General features: G+C 41.6%; 1 protein-coding gene across 2 annotated transcripts in view; it reads right to left on the bottom strand.

The window, feature by feature from the left end:
* The window catches only part of LOC146554249 (disks large-associated protein 1-like), a 164,818-nt gene extending 144,527 nt beyond the window's left edge, over window positions 1–20,291 (bottom strand). For both annotated transcript variants that reach the window (XM_085253284.1, XM_085253285.1), the window contains exon 1: window positions 20,152–20,291. The gene's annotated coding sequence lies outside the window, so the exon portion shown is untranslated. The remainder of the gene's footprint in view (window positions 1–20,151) is intronic.
* Window positions 20,292–20,500: the final 209 nt, after the last annotated feature.

Genomic DNA, 20,500 nt, shown 5'->3' with positions numbered 1-20,500 from the left:
AAGTTAGCTCGCTAGTTTCCACCTACACATGATATACCATGTTCTGTCTGAGAGATTTCTGAAACAAATTAAAACGTACAGCTCTGCTATCACTTCCAACATAAATGAAGACAGAAAACTAAACAGTAGTGACTTTTTTAGCATAACATAAACACAGTGAAGCTGGAGGATGAACGCTAACTTTTTTTCACTCGATAAAAGTTAACGTGAGGGTTCCTGATGGTTAGGGAGAAATGCAATCGCATTGCAGGATGTTGTAAACGGACCAAACTTCAGTCAGGAGAACAACTGAGATAATCCATCCACAATAGAGCAGGGCGATATGGGCAAAAATATTTATCACGATATATAGGAATACGATATATGAACATTTGCGATAATGATATAACTGACAAAAAATGCAAGACAAAATACAGCTCCACAACGTTTTTTGGGTTTTTTTGCCTGTCCCGTTTGGATCTTTAGCCATCAGAATTGTTGTCTAAGGGAAAAGAAAGATGCCCAACAGATTTACTTTACCAAATGGACCATCCCAGCCTCGCCGTAATGGTCTATTTGATTCACCTTTGCTTTTATTATTTATTTTATTTTCATTTGCTGAACACGGGATAGACTTGACTGGGGAAAAGAAAAGGGAGAAAGAAAGAGGGAAAGAAAAAGAGCGGGGAAGAGGGACGGTGATAAAGGGCAAAAAACAACAAAACAAACAGACAAAAAATACATCTATCAATCACCTGGATCACCTGTTGAGAAAGAAAAAAGAGAAGACAAGCAAAGAAAAAGAGAGTAATATAATAAACAACATCATTACGATGATCTATGGGAATAACTGTAAATACTAAATATTAAACATTATTGTGTAGGATCGACAGCGCACAGTGTGCTTTGAGGTAGGAGCCAAAAAGGGTGTAGTTTGTGGGTGTGATCACCCGTGTGTACACCTGTAAGCATGGACGCGCTTGTTTTTAAAAGGTTCCTTCATGTAATGATCTGCTAGAGGGTGTGGGGGGGCCACAGCCCCGTCCTCCAGGGCATGAAGCAGGTATGGAGGAGATCAAAACTCCAGACATCCAGAGGCCCCAAGAGCAAAGTAGACCAAGGAAGACCAACAGAGGGGCAGCCGTGACACTATCCCAGAAAGAGCTGAGGAGAGTCCCAGATGAGGGGTCGCTCAGCAGCCGCGGAGCAGAAGCCAGGGGGGGTTGCAGTGACGTGCCCGTGAGCTCCGCCGGCAGCCAGCTGCGCCTGAGTGACCGAGCCCCAGGCCGAGAGGCCGGGGGTACCCCACCTCCGAAGTGGCCCGAGCGAGCCCCAGGCTCCAGGCCCCGACAAGCAGCCACCAGGAGTGAGCCGGTGTGTACCTGGACGCCCATCCCCGGACACAAAGAACCACCAATGCACCGATGTCTGAGGGCATCTGCCACCGGCAGGGGAGTGGTGGTGGGGGGAGATAGGCCTCCATACCTTGGAGGGCCTGAGATATCCCAAATTTTTAACAGCCTTCTCCAGTAAACAGACGTGGATACCAGCAGAGGTCAACAGCAGACAGACTAAACTCACTACAGATAAAGAGCACCCAGACCTGTTTGTCCTGCAGCAGCCACCACAGCCAATTACGCAGTAAAGATTACTGAATAAAATAGGATAGTAGGAGAATGGCTTGAAAAATGAGAAAAACCCACAAAGAACAATGCTGGAAATTATCTATTCTTCTGTAATTTTTATGAATATCATTGTGACCATTATTATCGCTGTTGCAACTTTTTACTACTTTTAACTCAACTCAGCTTTATTTAAAAAGCTGTATGCACTCATTCAGCTGAAACTAGAGCAAAACGTTAAGCTCTACAAATCCTATTGTTAAGCCTGGATTATACTCCGTTGCAGACATAGGCACAGACAGCTGGAAAATCGATGGCCAAGTAGTCATTGTAGTTATACTACATCATCTGTGTCCATCTCACCCTAACCCTAGCACCCTCTTCTGTCACACTAACCCTCGGCATGTGTCCTCCTTCACTTCATCCATCCTCTCTGAGGTCTTCCTCCTACCCTCCTCCCTGGCAGCTCGAGCTTCATCCTCCACTCTCCCTCCCTGCACATGTTCAAACCATCTCAGCCGTGCCTCTCTAACATTTTGTCAAACCTAACCTGTCCCTCTGATGTACTCTAATCCTGTTTATTCAGCTCCCTCCCAATCAACAGCTTCAGCTGCCTCCTGTCTTTTTTGTCAGTGCCACCATCTTCAAACCATACATTATAGATGGTCTCACTATAATCTTATAAGTCCCCCCTTTCACTTTTGCTGCTATCCTTCTGTCACAATAACCCCAAATAACTCATCTTCAACACCTCCACCCTTCCATGCACTCTCTTCTTCACCTTGCTTGTCCACTGTTTGTTGTTTTGGGTGGCTGACCTGAGGTGTTTAAACTCGTCCACCCTCACTCCCAGCACTGTCACACCTGTCTCCCTCTCATTCATACACTTGCTTCTTACATTCCTGTTCCCTCCAGAGCATGCCTCCGCCTCTCCAGACTCTCCTTCAGCTCCTCCCTACTCTCACAATAGATCACAGTGTCATATGCGAACATCGTAGTCTACAGAGACTCCAGCCTGACATCACCTGTCAGCCTGTCCATCAGCACTGCAAACAACAAGGGGCTCAGAGCAGGGAAAATCCATCCCCACTCCTACCACACATCTCACCACTGTCTCTCTGTCCTCATACATGTCCTGCACTAAAATTAAAATGAAGTATTCCTTTTATAAGACACTACAAATGGTTTCTTTTTGAATGTCATAATACCCAATGAAGATAAGAAACCACAAAATGTACCTGCGTGCCAATTTTGGTTGGTCATCTCCTGATCATGTAGTACGAGCTGGTCAGTAAACAAGCAGATTTGATGTACTGATGTAGAAACAAAAAAACAAAAGAAGATATATGTTTATGCTTAAGCAGGCAGCTTCCTCTGAGGAATGTATGTAGTCAAAGGATGCTAGAGATAAGGTGATATGGAGGAAGATGGAAGATGATCCACTTTGGTGATCCTTAAAGGGAGCAGCCAAAAGAAGAAAATATGATTAAGCATGTGTTCTTTTTCCCCATGGTGTCAATGCATGTAATTTTCTTTCCTCCTTAAAGGTGCATAAAGTCAACAAATGACCGATGTACAGATTGGAAACACTAAAGAACATTACCCAACATATTAGTCCGAGTGCTCAAGAATAAGCAACTGTATAGGTCGGGTTGTCCAATTCCAGGCCTCAAAGAGAATTGAAGAATTAACCACATATTTACATGGCAATGGCCCTTTTCTGCCATGTGTTTAATTGGCCTCTGGCCCTTTAAACTCTGAGGGGCCGTAACTTTGGTTTCTTTTAGTCAATTTGCATGATTGACACCTCATTTTAATCGTTTGAGCCAATAGGATCACAGTAACGATGCTACGTCTTTTTGCCCCCGGTACCCAGGGCGTGGGGCTTAAGTGGTTAAACCTGCAGGACACCGGCCCTTGAGGCCTGGACTTGGACACCGCTGGTATAGGTGAACCTTTATTATTTCTTAAACAGCAGAACAAAATGGTTTTGGTTTTTGCTGAATGTGGAAGCAGAAACCAGCAACAACAGGAATTTCTTTTAAATAAAATCCCAGTGAATAACTCACTGAAAGTAAATTTAGGTCTGTGGCTCATTAACTGTTAAACTCTGAAAATGCATTTTCAGTATTCCAAATTTCCACAATAGATGGCAGCCATGCATAAAATCAGCCAAACGTGACACATTGGAAGAACAAAAAGAAACATTATTATTAAATCTACTGAGGACAATGAACATTGCACATTGAGTAGAAATAACAGAGGATGAGTAACAAGCCATTCAGATAGAACATGTTGCATCACATTTTAAGTGTCAAGCCACTCATTGTGTTCACATGACATGTGTCGTCTAGGCAGCACACCAAAACCAAGTGCTCTAAACTACCCACAGGAATTCTCTCTGACACCATGAATCACTTTTGCCCAAATATGTTTGTTGTTTTTCAGTTTTACAAGAAAAGGAGAAACCTACAAACAAACACTTTTAAACAAGGACACCAGAAACAAAATTCAATGGTTCGGTTTCTTAAATAGAACTTGTCATTGGACCCAGCTCCTTGAGTTAACTGCGTTTTTCTGGTTCCTTGAGCAGTAATGATTTAGTTTCTATAATTTATTATTGAATTTAGCCCTTTTACTGTAACTGATTTTATTGGTAAATTCTGGTTCATGTTCTCTTGTCTATTAGGTCCCTTTTGTGCCTTTGTCTTTGTCTCCATGTCTGTTCGTCCGTGTTTACGTTTCTGTGCATATCACTCCCTCGCCCTCGGTGTGTCTTAGACTACGTCCACGTGTGCACGGGTATTTTTCTGAAATTTTCCGTTTTTGTTTAAAAAAAAAAAACCATTCACATGTAAACGCAAAAAACAAAGTGAAACGCTATTAAGAACATGCCAAAGCAACAGGTGGCGATATAATCCATACTGTGTAGGAATGTTGACCAATCAGAAATCTAGAAGCCTGGGAGGGAAAAGGTAAACAAAGATGGTGCATGGAAGCAGAAATGAGTCCTAATATGGACAGACAGTGGAATTATTCCTCAATATCACACTGGAATATAAAACACAAGAAAACGTGAAAAAGTGCAGACAGTAGATTGACAGTAACAGTATTTTGTTTCTATCTGCCATTGTAGAAATTCATCTCATGTAAACAATAAGGTGGCGCACAGCATGATGTCAAAAAAGGCTTTGAAATCTCGGTTTTCCTCGTCCACACATAAACACAAAAACACAGTTTTCGAAAATCATCTTTTTAAAATTCTCATTTACAAGTGGACGGAAGGCCCAAAGCCACAGAAACAGCTGTGTGTACATGTGGACCGTAGCCTTAGTTGTGTCGTTATATTTCATCTCCCTTTTCTGTTCCCATGTTCCCCTCCTTGTGTTTCATTCCGTGTTCCCCTTGTCATACATTCATGTATGTCCTCTCTGTGTTAAATGTTTCTGTGATTTGTTACTTCCTGTTTTATTTGCTAACTATTTGTATTTGTTTATATATGTAACCTTTATCTCTCTTCAGACTTTGTCAGGTTGTCTGTTTGTAATACCCATGTTTGTTCCCTTGTGTGTTTTATGCTTCTGTTTTGAATTTCCACAGCACCTGTGAGTCCTCCGTTTGGGTCCTTCTTGCCTAACCTTGACAAAAATGTACTAGTTTGTACATGTACTAATTATTTTAGTTCAAAAGGGTGACTCTACAACTTTTTAGATTTTAAATGCAACTGTTTAACTGTTTCTGTTTTACTATTGTACAACACTTGTGCTTTTTTTAACCTTCTCCAAAGATGTATGTATGTATAGGTTTCTGTCAAATAATGCAACACAGACTAATTGGTGGCTGAAAGTGCTTAGTTCCATGCCTAGGCACCAGTAATGCGACACAGTGACCCAGGACAAATTCTGCCTTCCAGCTCACTGTAGTGCAGTGCTTCTCAATTATTTTCTGTTATGCCCCCTCTTAGGAAGAGGAAAACGCCCACCACTCTCCCCCGTGACTACAAATAGTATCATTTGTTTATAAAATTGTTATTATAACTACATCTCCGTATAACATTGTATCCTTATAAACATAAAAAAAAGAGAGAGAAAGAAATTTGGATCAGCTTAAAACAAAGAATAACTTTATTAACATTGTTTTTTAGTCTGTAACAGTAAAGATTTGAAGTGCATGTAGTACTGCAACTCTCTAAACTGCTACTACATTTAATAATGTATATGTGTTAGTCCCCGTAGGGAAATTACTCATATGGAAAAGATATATAAATCTTATAAAGTTTGTATCTGTCTTGTGTGAAACTTGTACGTTTTGGATACTTACTAAAACAATATATGAAAGTGGCCACTTTCATGAGTAAATCATATAAGCCTTATATGATTCACTATATGAAGTAAGCCACATCTTATGCAAGTCTTTTATAAGTTTTTACTATTTCTTTTCCATATGGGTATTCCTCTGCATTTAACCCATTCACCCAGTGAAGCAGTGGGCAGCCACCAGTGCAGCGCCCGGGGTGCAGTATGTGGGGATGGTATCTTGCTCAGGGGTACTTAAGGGTAGCCGTTCAGTGGATTCGAACCCCTGACTTTGTGATCATGGGGCAACAACTTTAACTACTGAGCTATCCCTGCCCCAACTGAGATATGCTCCAATTTGCATCAATTTGCCTGAAATAACAAAGAAAAAACCTAAATCCTTATTCAAACTTTAAACATTTTTTGAAACCGCGGTCTTTCCTCGTCTCGCACTGTAGTCACAGTGAAGCCAAGCTCTACATATGCTTCGTCATAGTTCCTTTTCTCATTTGTCTCATTATCTCTGCCTTTCTTTTCTTCACTGTTAAATATCTTTCCTTTTTGCTTGATGGTTTGTTTACTATTCTTCTATTCTTGGTGCAAAAAACACTGCCACCTACTGTGGTGGATGTGCAATTACACTTTATTCTAGTATGGCAAAAAAGCATGTTCCACCGGGTTACGCGCACCCCGCCTGACATCGCACCGCCCCACTATTTGAGAACGCTGCTGTAGTGTGAGGCCCTTTTTTCACTGAACTGGCTTAAATTATAGTCTATATGACAAGTACTTAAATGGACTCTTTTGGGGAAATATTGTAAAATTAACTTATCGACGTCATATTTCACAAGGATTTTCATCAATTTTAAATAGCCCAATAAAAAGACTATTTGTCGGGGGGCACGTTAGGAGACCCAGGGTCCTGTGGAGTCGTGGAGTTAAGCCCAGACTGACAGGTGTTTTTGAAAGTAAAGCCCATGTCACAAGGCACAAATTGGTCTCTATCAGCCTGCAGTCTCCATCATAGGATGTCTGTGATGGTAGAAAGGCACAATGAGAAGCTCAGGCTGTAGTGGAGTCACGTGACTCAGGAGACCTCTACAGCAGCCACAGCGATGTGAGGCCGACAGCTCTCGCTACCCGTGTGTTGATTTGCTGTCAGCAACTATCAGCTGCAGCCGTTAACGATCTTTGCACAGGTTCCCGGATCAGAAACTTTTACACCTTGTACTTGCCTTTCCTTCCTTTTTGTGGCCAAAGGCTTTCTGGTATAGTTATTCTGAAATCTACATTATCTTTCAGTTTTGGGTAACCTTACCTTTCTTTTTTAACCTCTGGCAGTTCACACCTTACCTTTGTACCATTTCAAGCTATTCATTGGACTTGAACGACTTGAACTGCAATAAATAATTGGAAAAATGAAGGTGTTCTAAAACTTTTGACTGGTAATGTATGTATTCCCCGACATATCAGGGGGTGAGCTGTAGTTTAGATTGAACTTTTGATTGAGCTTGACTTCACGGATCGACTCCGTGAAGTCAAGTCTTTTGGCATGCGTGTTATCCACAGAAACCTCTGAATCTCCACTAAAAGCTCATATAAACCTTTTCTACAAAACAACCAACCAAACACAGTGAAAACAACAAACAATTAAAAGAGCAGTTGCATAATTTCACAAAATATGCCTAAACACAAACAACCAAGCCATGAACTCACTCAGCTTCATTTAACCAAGCAAACGCCACATTGTCTAAAAGCAGAGATCGCACCGATTACAAGACTGCAAGTTTCGTCATACCCGACCAAAATTCCAGCCGCAAAAGAAGACTACAAATATATTTCAAATTCGAAAAACAATAACATGGAAACTTGCACATGCTATTTTTCTCTGTTTCTCTCGCCAATAGCCGCTGTAGCTCCTTTACTGGACACAATCTAGTTGTTAAGTGATGACATATGAACCCTGCTTGTGGCTCCAACCTACTCTGCGTTTATTAATGCTGTTGTGTTTTTAACATGTTTTAATGCTTTGTATCTTGTTCTACTTAATCTGAATAAGCCCCTAAAAAGAAAAGTCAGTGATCACTGTCGGCCCCTCTCGGTTTTTATTATCACTGTTCATTGGCAGAACATTTTAAAGCTCTGTTTTTAAAACCTCATTTTTCACTGTTTCATTTCAGCAGCATCAGTCTTTGCACAAATAATATCCATGTTCATTCCTGGTTTTCTGGAGTTTATTGTCTTCTGATGCATATTTTCAAAGTGGGTATATGCAATAACATCCTAAATTAAATTAGGCAAAGAAAAAAATGTTAAAGCATTTCTATGTTCCAGCCTCAGTCACTTAACATCTGCTGTAATATTTACACTCTGATGAAAGTGTTAGCTTTATTTTGATACCAATATTGTTTACACAGAGTTTGTAATTGCAGAGGAATACTTTATTCATTTTGGAGCAGGAAGCTCAGAAAGCCCAGTGGTGCTTCAGATGTTAAATCATGTCCAAAAACAAATGTTATTTTCAAACATATAGTGGCTAAAATAGCACTGGTATACTCATTCAAATCAACTATTCAACATTTTCTTGTTTATAAAATTATAAAATAAAAAATGTGATGAACTCAAATTGCAGAAACAAAAGCCTAGACAGTGACAAAAAATACGACTGACCAAGAACAGTCACAGGTATCACAGCTGGTTTATTTAACGTTTTCTTTAGTGTGTGGGGAGACACCGACATGCAGAGTTTAAAACATTCTTCATTTTGCAATGGATGACTTTTCATCTGGTGGAATAATTTCACAGCAGGAATTTCAGGCTGTTGCCATATTTGGTCGCATTTAAACAAGCATGCTCGCCGCAGTGTGCCGGGTAGAAAGTTTTTCGGGTGCGGGGGAGGATTTATTATGAATTCGCACCGTGTGAGAAAAAAAAAAAACTCACAGTGAATTACATGCAGATAGCTTAATATTTCCATGGCAACCTATACTCAATGGTTACAATAAAGCCATTTTAACCATTGTACGTGGAAACTGTAAAGGAGGAAGTCTTGATGCATGTTCGATCATCCAGGTGAGTAAAACCCAGGTTGATTCTGTTCATCACTGGGAGGAACCTTTCGTCACTCATCCAGTGACTTCTTCAGTCTCAGCTGACTGCAGGTTTGCAACCTTATAAACAGGGCATTTGCACAATGACTGAAACTAGCACCACTGAATGAACAATGGGCTGTGCAAATATGCAAAAAGCTGACGTGTACCGTAAACCTACGCATACGGATCAGTATTTAAGGTTTGACTCTCATCATCCACTGGAGCATAAACTGGGTGTCATTAGGACGCTACAACACAGAGCGAACACCATCCCCACAGACACAGCGGCCAGGGAGGCAGAAGAACACCAAGAAGGCCCTGAGTAAATGTGGTTATCCCAGCTGGACTTTTGTCAAAGCTGGGAAGGCGCCTAAAGAAAGGTCCAGCCGATCCAGGAGAGAAGGACAACCGCCACCTAAGCAAAAACCTGTAGTGATCCCGTATATGTCAGGAGTATCCGAACAGTTGAGACACATTTTTTCTAAACATCGCATCTCTGTGGCTTTCAAACCCCAAAACACGCTGTGCCAAAAAACTGGTCCACCCAAGGATCGGGTCCCCCGACACAAACAGAGTAATATACTGTACGCTGTTACGTGCCAGGAGGACTGCCATGATTTATACATCGTGGAAACCAAACAACCTCTGGCGAAGAGGATGGCATAACACAGAAGAGCCACCTCGTCAGGCCAGGACTCTACAGTCTATTCACACCTACAGGCCAGTGGACACTCTTTCAATGATAGACAGGGAGGAACGCTGGTTTGAGGGCGGAGTCAAGGAGGCCATTTACGTGAAAAGGGAAAGACCATCTCTGAATCGAGGAGGGGGCCTAAGGGTACATCTTTCGCCATCTTACAATGCTGTGATTGCAGCCATTCCCCAACTCTCTGTAAATGGTACTCATGGATAGGGATGGGTATCGAAAACCGGTTCTTGTTGAGAACCGGTTCCCACTCTTTCAATTCCTTGGAATCGTTTGCCACTTTTAAAAACGATTCCCTTATTGATTCCAGTCGCCCCGAATGACGTCATCACGTTGAGTAGCGTCTTTTACCCAGTAGGAAACACGGCGCCTGAGCGGCACAAACGCTCAAAAGTTTGGTTACACTTTATGAGAAAGGATGACAACAGGGCAACTTGCAATACTTGCAAAGTAGAGATTTCATCAAAGGGAGGAAACACTACGAATATGCAAAAGCATTTGCTCAAAAAACCACGCGATTGCTTTCAACGAATGTCGTGTTTTTGATCCGCTCCGGACTAGCGAAGCTCAACCCAGCAGCAGCGGTAGCGTTTCCACGTCCTCTCCCGTTAATACTGCAGGTAACTAATCAATTAGCATTGCATATTATGTTAGCGCGATTTACCTTATTACAAAACCTGCTATTACTGTGCGTTGCATTTAGATAACCATGATGAGAGAGACAGAGTCTGGCTCAGATGCTGGCAGTTCTCGCTGCAGTCTACCGGTAGCGTCTCCTTTCAGGCCAGGATAGACGAATGTCACCCAGCAGTGTCTAAGTTTGTGGTCAAAGGCTTGCACCCATTTGCCACAGCAGATGCCCCCGATTTCACTTTGGTAAGTGAGTGTGTTTAATTGTAGGCAGGACATTACTGGATATTCTTGTGTAATTGCTACAGAATAATTTATGTTAAACTTTGTTATTGCTACAGGAGAATATTTATTTTATTATTTTACATATACATTTTTTTTCCTGGGGACCCTGTGACACCCCATTGAAGAGCCGTAGGCTGGATCTCTTAAGATCTCACTGTTGGGTTTGTAAGGCCATGTTACTCCTAAATTTCTATCTTGTTCAAAGAGAAGATATAAAACACAGTTCTAAGCTAATCGACTTTAGTGTTCTCCTTTTTTAAAAAAAAGAATCGATAAGAGAATCGATAAGGAATCGAATCGTTAAAATCTTATCAATACCCATCCCTACTCATGGCCATTGATCAGTGGCCATGACAGTTTGCATATTAATGATCCAGGAACTGACCTCCCAGCCCATTGTTCATTCAGTGGGCTGGTTTCAGTCATTATGCAAATGTACTGTTTATAAGATTGGGGAAACCTGCAGTCAGCTGAGACTGAAGAAGTCACCTGGATGATTGACGAAAGGTTTTTCCCACTGAAAACGCTTCGTCCAGATGAACAGAATCAACCTTTTGGGATGTACAGGAGAAAAAAAAATAATTTTGTTCCGGTCGCAGAACAATGGACTGGCTCTTCACCGTTCTGAGGATTGTTGCATAATTTGCAACAATCCTCTGTATAACATTCAGGTATACAAAGGAGACTGTTCATGGAGGAGCTTGGGCAACAACTGGTGATACCTCACATCAAGCGACATTAAGCTACATTTCTTTTGCTCTTCCTTCTATAGTGATCTCAGAATTTGAACTACTGTATTTGCACTGTGATTTGTTATAATAAAGTTTGACTTGACAGGCTATTCCCCGCACACCAGCAGCAGCCAGACTGGTTATGGAGAACCAGTCCTTCCTTGCCTAGCTGCCCCTCCTGGCTCATCACCCAAAAGCAGAGGGTGCAAATTCTGCCCTCGCCAGAGTGATCTCAAAACATCAAAAATGTGCCAAAAATGCAATGCATACATCTCATAAGTCAGGTAACAAGCTGGAATAAAGTTGAACAAAAAATTGAAACACAGAGGTGGGTGATAATACTTTATGCCTTATACAAAGCGAAACCAGACGGGGTCATTTTTAACCCAGGAGGACAACAGGTGTGATAATGTGCAGCCGTTAAAAAAAATTGAAGTGGTTTAAAACCAGCATCCTATCTCAACATCTACTTATATCAGTCTGTGATGATCTATCAAAGCAAGTCACTCTGATTGTTAACTATAATAAGAATACTTGATGATTTTATTTATTTTTACTCAAAAAAGGTCATGTGAATGAGGTCTTATTGGCAAATTTCAGATGGCATAAAGAAATTGTGTTAATGTGTCTGAACAAGCTGTAATTGGAAGTGTAACAAAATTGGGTGAAGTATCACCTTTCTATTCTCTAAATAACAATTAAACCACATGGGGCCAATTTTGACCCTAGAGGACGAGGTGTGATATACTTTAATGGAAACGAGTTCTATTGGCCCTAAATTCACTGATTGAAGAAAATAAGAACAACCCCAGGTTTCTCTTCAGCACTGTAGCCAGGCTGACAAAAAGTCAGAGCTCTTTTGAGCCAACCATCCCTTTAACATTAACTAGTAATGACTTCATGAACTTCTTCACAAATAAAATTTTTATCATTAGAGAATAAATTACCAATAATCATCCCACAGATGTAATATTATCTACAGCTACTCTTAGTACCATTGATGTTAAGTTAGACTCTTTTTCTCTAATTGATCTTTCTGAGTTGACTTCAATAATTACTTCCTCCAAACCATCAACGTGTCTTTTAGACCCCATTCCTACAAAACTGCTCAAAGAAGTCCTGCCATTAATTAATGCTTCGATCTTAAATATGATCAACCTATCTCTAATGATCGGCTATGTACCACAGGCCTTCAAGCTGGCTGTAGTTAAACCTTTACTCAAAAAGCATCTCTAGACCCAGCAGTCTTAGCTAATTATAGGCCAATCTCCAACCTTCCTTTCATATCAAACATCCTTGAAAGAGTAGTTGTCAAACAGCTAACAGATCATCTGCAGAGGTTTATTTGAAGAGTTTCAGTCAGGTTTCAGAGCTCATCACAGCACAGAAACAGCTTTAGTGAAGGTTACAAATGATCTTCTTATGGCCTCTGACAGTGGACTCATCTCTGTGCTTGTCCTGCTAGACCTCAGTGCAGCATTCGATACTGTCGACCATAATATCCTATTAGAGCGATTAGAACATGCTGTAGGTATTACAGGTACTGTGCTGCAGTGGTTTGTATCATATCTATCTAATAGACTCCAGTTTGTGCATGTAAATGGAGAGTCCTCTTCACACACTGAGGTTAATTATGGAGTTCCACAGGGTTCAGTGCTAGGACCAATTCTGTTTACATTATACATGCTTCCCTTAGGCAGCATCATTAGAAAACATAGCATACTTTTTCACTGCTATGCAGATGACACCCAGCTCTATCTGTCCATGAAGCCAGATAACACACACCAATGAGTTAAACTGCAGGAATGTCTTAAAGACATAAAGACCTGGATGGCCGCTAACTTTCTGCTTCTTAATTCAGATCAAACTGAGGTTATTGTACTCGGCCCTGAAAATCTTAGAAATATGGTATCTAACCAGATTCTTACTCTGGATGGCATTACCTTGGCCTCCAGTAACACTGTGAGGAACCTTGGAGTCATTTTTGACCAGGACATGTCCTTCAACGCACATATTAAACAAATATGTAAGACTGCGTTCTTCCATTTGTGCAACATTTCTAAAATTAGAAATATCCTGTCTCAGAGTGACGCTGAAAAACTAGTTCATGCATTTATTACTTCCAGGCTGGACTACTGTAATTCATTATTATCAGGATGTCCAAAAACCTCCCTGAAAAGCCTTCAGCTAATCCAAAATGCTGCAGCAAGAGTCCTGACAGGGACTAGAAAGAGAGAGCAGATTTCTCCTGTTTTGTCTTCCCTTCATTGGCTTCCTGTTAAATCCAGAATTGAATTCAAAATCCTGCTCCTCACATACAAGGTCTTAAATAATCAGGCCCCATCTTATCTTAATGACCTTGTAGTACCATATCACCCCATTAGAGCACTTCGCTCTCACACTGCAGGCCTACTTGTTGTTCCTAGAGTATTTAAAAGTAGAATGGGAGGGAGAGCCTTCAGTTTTCAGGCCCCTCTTCTGTGGAACCAGCTTCCAGTTTGGATTCAGGAGACAGACACTATCTCTACTTTCAAGATTAGGCTTCAAACTTTCCTTTTTGCTAAAGCATATAGTTAGGGCTGGACCAGGTGACCCTGAATCCTCCCTTAGTTATGCTGCAATAGACGTAGGCTGCCGGGGGATTCCCATGATGCATTGAGTTTTTCCTTTCCAGTCACCTTTCTCACTTACTATGTGTTAACAGACCTCTCTGCATTGAATCATATCTGTTATTAACCTCTGTCTCTCTTCCACAGCATGTGTTTAGCCTGTCTTCCTTCTCTCACCCCAACCGGTCGCAGCAGATGGCCCCGCCCCTCCCTGAGCCTGGTTCTGCCGGAGGTTTCTTCCTGTTAAAAGGGAGTTTTTCCTTCCCACTGTCGCCAAAGTGCTTGCTCATAGGGGGTCATATGATTGTTGGGTTTTTCTCTGTATCTATGAAGCGCCTTGAGGCGACTTTTGTTGTGATTTGGCGCTATATAAATAAAATTGAATTGAATTGAATTGAATTGAATTCCAAAATGAAGAGAAGATTTTGTGGTAATGAATTGAACTAAGACTAAAGATGTAACACAGAACTATATACACTATAGGCTTTAAATAACAGTCAAATAACATGGGGTCATTTTTGAGTGTGAAACTTCTTTGAGCAGTCTCAACTGATCTCTAACTCTTTGTCAGCTTTGCTACAGTGTTGTATCACATTTCTTTTCTTTTACTTATTAAACTGGCCACTGAACATCCAAACTTCATCTGAGGTTTCTTTAACAGTCACAGAAAAGAGAAATGAATCTGAACGTGAGTCACAGGAAGTACTTGGAAAAAACAGAGAAGCTTGATAATGCTCAGAAAAAGTTCTGCATTACTACACACTTTACTGCCTCTAACACATTGTGTCGAATGAGTGCTGCATTGACTGCAAGGATAAATATGAGAGACATACCAAATAACATGGGAACAGGCTAGGACTTTGAAATGATGACCAAAAACATGGTTAGACCAAATGATTCTGACATTTACGTCCATTTGTGCATTAGTGGGAAAGAGAGAGGCGCAGAGAGTGCAAGAGGGGAAAAAAGGATGATGACTATATAAGAAAAAGAATTTCAAGGCTGTGCTTCTTCCACTTTACCCTGTGTGACAGATTCTGACCGTGAGCTTTGAGTTCACCAGACCCAAATCAAACCTGCATTAGTAAGAATCCACACTGTAAATCATTCTTTACAAAACAGATCATGTGTCCAGAGCAAGGATAGATTAAGAGAATACAGCGTCAATCTCAGCTAGCATATTATAGTTTATGACAGCAGTATGTATTTGATTTCTCCCCACAGCAACTTGTCTTGCATTTGTGTGACTGGTCAATGCACAATGCTCGCAGGTAATCAACACAAGAAAGACTGTTAATTTTAGCTATTTTTAAGCTCTTAATACGCAGCAGTAAGAGCTTAAGGACACTGCAATGTAATGTGTCACTGTGATTTGTTGACTGCATCCACAAACACAGCTGAGTGAGTTAGGTTAGCGGGAACTGGAAAAAGATTTTCTGTCACCATCCCTGTCCAAAAACAAAAGTTTTAGTTCATCTCCAAAACACAAATGAATATGGGGTTTTTCTTTCAAACTACTCATCACACAATTTTGTTTCTGTGTGATGTTTTGAGATTAATGATGTGCACCAGAAGGCATTCTTCAACAGCCCTGTTGGCAACAGGTATTCCTTGACCTTTAACAGTAAACAATGTTTAAATCATACTACCCGAAAACACACTTTGCTTGTTTTCCATTTGTCTGAAAAGATTTAGACCAATTTATATAATTTTTAATCACAAAATATTGTGCATAGATAACAGTCTTAGAATTCCTTTATTGTTCGAGCTCTAGCTGCCAATGGACTGATTCTTATAGCGCTTTTCTACTCTCCTGGAGCACTCTATACATGCTGCATTCACCCAAGCACTTTGTTCTCTTAAGCTAATATTCACACACATTCATACTCCAATGGAGTTAGTATCTTGCCCAAGGACACTTGGCTACTTGAATACTGGGAACCACCCAACCTTCCAATCAGTAGATGACCTGCTCTACCTCCTGAGTTACAGCCACCCCATAGATGTAGCCTGAGTTTCGATCATGGAGGCACTTAAGTCAGCACAAGGCCCCGTTGGCTTGCATGACTGTCATGCAGTCATGCATGCAGATTTCAACTGTGATCATGGCACTTAAAAGAATCATTTGAGTCATTTGTTTTTTGGTTTTCTGTTTTTTGAGGGGGGTTTTGCCATGTGTGATAACTTCACTCTTAGAGATGGAGAAAAAAATGAGTAAGAGAAGACAGGAGAGGAAGATGAGAGGTTATTTTTAAAGCAAGACCTGCCGATAAACTGGAAATGTAAAGCTTAAATGTGAATTTGTGTGAAGTATGTTAGATTTTGACAGTAAATCTACATGATAGGTTGCTCAAGTTATCTTGCCATTTTATATAGAGAAATATCTTTAATATCAAATTAAATGGTAAATGGACTGGTTCTTGTAAAGCACTTTTCTACTCTACCTGAGCACACATGCTTCGTATGCCTCATTCACCAATTTAAACACATTCATACAAATTCATACTCTAGCAGACACGTCAGAGATAAACCTGGCCCACATAGCAAAATTGGTATGGCCTGGATCTGGCCCACACAATGTGCTTACACATGGCCCACATATCGCAAAGAATGACGGCCCTTTGGTGGCCCACATTTGGTTTGCCAGATGTGGCCCACACATGGGCCAGCACAAGGCCAGTTGCAGGCACACTGGTGGTCCTGTGCTGGTCCATGTGTGGGCCACATCTGGCAAACCAAATGTGGGCCACCAAAGGGCCGTCATTCTTTGCGGTATGTGGGCCTATGTAAGTTTTGTGCACCCACGGGCCAGTTGCAGACACACTGCTGGCCCTGTGCTGGCCCAGAACAGTTTCAGCTCTGGCATCAGATGTCAGTCTAATGTGTACCTTAATCAAGCCATGTAATAACAACATGCGCCAGAACATGCAAAACAGTGCAAAAGTAACGTGAAAAAACTCTGTTCAGACAGTGAATTGACTGACTCTTATATAGCGCTTTTCTAGTCTCCCAGATTACTCCAAGTGCTCTATTCAACATGCCACATTCACACACTTTCTCTAAACTGAGTGCTTCCTAACTACATTCACACACATTCACGCAGACTAGAGGACCCAGGGATCAAACCACTAACCTTTCGATCAGTGGGTGACCTGCTCTACCTCCTGAGCTACAGCCAACCAGTGGTACACATGAGTAAACCCTCACTAGGTTTTGGATAAAGTGTACACTCACAAACCTGTCAAACCTGCATTAGAAACGTTGGCTACCATAGCAGTATAGTATTGCAACATGGCATTTTGGTCTTCTACCTAAAATAGGAAAATAGGAACATAAATATCATTGCCAGACCTGGCCCACATCTGGTTGACATACACCCTGCCATGACACCAGCCAATCAGAAGTGCCAGCTTGATGCTGGATCCGGGCCAGACCTGTTTTCTATGAGCCTGGGCCACATAAACCAAAGCACAATCAAGCCAGATGTGGCATGCCATCACATAAACAGTGCCATCTATGCCAGGCCTAGCCCATATCTGGATGGCATACGTCTTATCATGTCAGAAGTCAGCCAGCAGTGCCGGCTTGATACCACATCCGGGCCAGACCTCCTTACTATGTGGGGGGGTTTGCATGTCGGCATGCAGACTGGGATCCAAACACTAAACTTCTGATTAGTAGATGGCCTGCATGACATTCCACGTTATTCAACATTGGTACAGTTTCAACACAATATCACAGCAAAGCATGTCATGTCAGACGCGCCAGTCCACTGTGTCCATTTCACACTTTGCCTCTCCAAAGCGTGAAATGTACTCACACACAGAAGTTGCAGTACCAACAGGGGAGATCATTTATTTAAAGCTAAGAAGTTACTATTGTGCAAGGAAGGTATGACGTACATTTCAGGGTCCTTCTATGCCAGAAATGATTAAGCTAGGTGGCTAATATGTATTTATATGTAAATGTGTTCGTAATGTCTGCCTGATTATTTTCATGTTTACTTGAAATAAAATATCTCTCTGCAGGTCCTGCAGCTTACTGCAACTTCTGCATGTGTGTCCATTGAATGCTGTGGACTGTTATGTCTGTTACAGGGCCAAGTGTATCCAAGCCACTGCTAGAGGAGCAGGTCCTGGGTAGCAGCAGAGATGTTATCAGAGTGGCATGTCACTCAAAGAAATCTGAATTGAGATTAGAATTCTAAAACGAAAGCATCGATCATATTTTGCTGGATGTTCTGTATATGCAGTTTTTATGTCTCCTTGACCACTGAAATAAAAGTTAATTCAGATGTTGCTTCCAAATATGAGCAAAGATGTATTTCAACATGGCTGCTTAGTAACAGGACTTGCTTGTATTTGTCTTGGTGCTGGTGACATCTGGCTCTCAGAGTAATAGTTAATCACGAAGGGTAGCAGAGGGCATCTTTTAGTGTTAAAGTTCAGTTTCTTTAGCTTCAATATGTTGACAACCGGTCAAGAGAACAAGATCGGGGACAGCCAATAAATATGCATTTACATGTGTTTTAACTTAAAAAAAGAGCAGTCTTCACTTTGTATATTATTATTTTTAAAGGCTCAAGATGTGATTAAACTAATGAAGTTGATAAAGAAAATATTGTCCAAGCACACACATCTTTTAACTGTGGGAGGAAGCTGGAATACCTGAAAAGCAACCCCCCCCCCCCCCAGGAGATTTGAACCAGGAACCATCTTCCTGTGAGGCAACACTGCTAACCACTGCAGCTACTCTATGTTTAAAAGAAATGCTTTTTATTCTGGTGCAAAATCAACCTTTCTAATGGACTTGGACGCTATAAAACCCTAACGTTTAATGTACAATGGCATAAAGCTGGAGCACATCCTCATACTGTGTTGAGTTTTGCAAAAACGCCTTGAACTGAAATCATTACACAATTACAAACACTGTCACAGGATTCTTGTTAATAATGCCAATGAATAGCAAATGCTGCTTCCACCCTCCCTATCAGATAATTATGCATTTACAATGTGTTATTGTGTGGAATATCAACGCTTTCTTCTTATGCTGAATGTATAAATAGAGAGAGGGTAAACTAAATTTTGTGTCTGATGTTTTGTCTAAGTCACTTCTGTAAGAAATGACTGTACTGCATAACTGAGATTTCCACATTGTGTGGGAGAATAATCACGATAAAATAATCCTTTCAGAGCTGACACTCACACTGCCCACACTGTTATCATTAGCCTACCAGTTGGTCTTCTTGAATTAGAAACATGCTGGATCTGCATGTCCTCTCATCCTCAGCCACAGGCGACAACTGACATAGCTCCTCTGAGCTCACAACTCCTCACTGGAGCGGAAGATACAGTGCGTACATCCCCGCATGAGACTGCAACATACAACATACAGCACGTCTGACATCTCATCAACCTTTGCATTTAATGTCGAGATAAGCTCATTTTCGGCCAACGTAACCTTGACTGCTTTTCTCCACAAAAACCTCCATCCAGCTGTGCCAGTGCGGTCTGCACAGGCACATCCAGTCCAACAGCATCGAGGTATTCCTTCATCAGTTATGTCTGACTGGCACGGAGCGAAAGCCACATTACATGTCCAGTCATTCGTTATGTGTCTTTTGAAGCCCACAGCCCCCCCGCAATACCCTAGCTTATTATTCACAATCTCTTTGGGGAAATCCTTCAAATTTCGACACACCTTCTCTTTAGCTCCACTGGCTTCTTGTCAGCACTATTTTCTTTGCTAGCGGCTCGGCGCCGATCACATCCACAAACTTTGACTTGCACTGATATTGATGACGCGTTGCGTGGAGACATTTAACCGATTTCTGCTGAACACATCGAAGATTTTCGTCAAAATATGTTAAGGATTTGACAGCTTAAGAACAGAGCAATACCACCTCAAATCAGCCGACAATTTGAAAGGCGACAGCAGCATACATTCCCACGCGCGAGCCTGGCACGTTCTCAGGGCTGCCGCTGGATCTTCCATTAACGCCGCTGCAGCTCAGGGCAAAATAAATGTGAAGCATACGGCTGTTAATGACAGCTGTCACATTACGAAGCGCGTCTAAAGGTATCACCGGGTATCGTTCTGTTACCGGTGTGACTCATTCCAAAACAGGTAGCGGATGTATTGATAAACTGTTGTATCCTGTCACGCGCTCCAACCTGAATCTATCAATTAAAGCACATCTTACCTCTGGCAGCTCCTTACACCATCGCTGAAAGGACGCACCGGCTGCTAAATCCAAAAGCACGTCGGTATCTGGAAGCAAAGCGATGACTACAGAGTCACCGGTGGAATGTGTGTGTATGTGTGTGACTCGCTTGGATGTGCGTTTTTGCGTGAGCGTGGATGTGGGGGCACGGGTGGCGCAAGACAGCCGTCCGCAAACGATAAATTACCAACAGGCAGCCAGAATGACACCGGAAGACCGGCGGGTTACAGCAAGTTTTAATGAATTAATATGGCTTACCTACCAAAATTAGACTGGGGTCTTTCTGGAATTTGTACTATCCTCAGGTCATCCTTTGACAGAGGTGTCG

The sequence above is a fragment of the Mchenga conophoros genome, linkage group LG18, assembly GCF_057382185.1.
Source record: "Mchenga conophoros isolate Kocher_MC1m ecotype Shallow Benthic linkage group LG18, M_conophoros_male_GT1.1, whole genome shotgun sequence".
NCBI classification, from domain to species: Eukaryota; Metazoa; Chordata; class Actinopteri; order Cichliformes; family Cichlidae; genus Mchenga; species Mchenga conophoros.
This window is presented reverse-complemented; position numbering and strand designations above follow the sequence as displayed.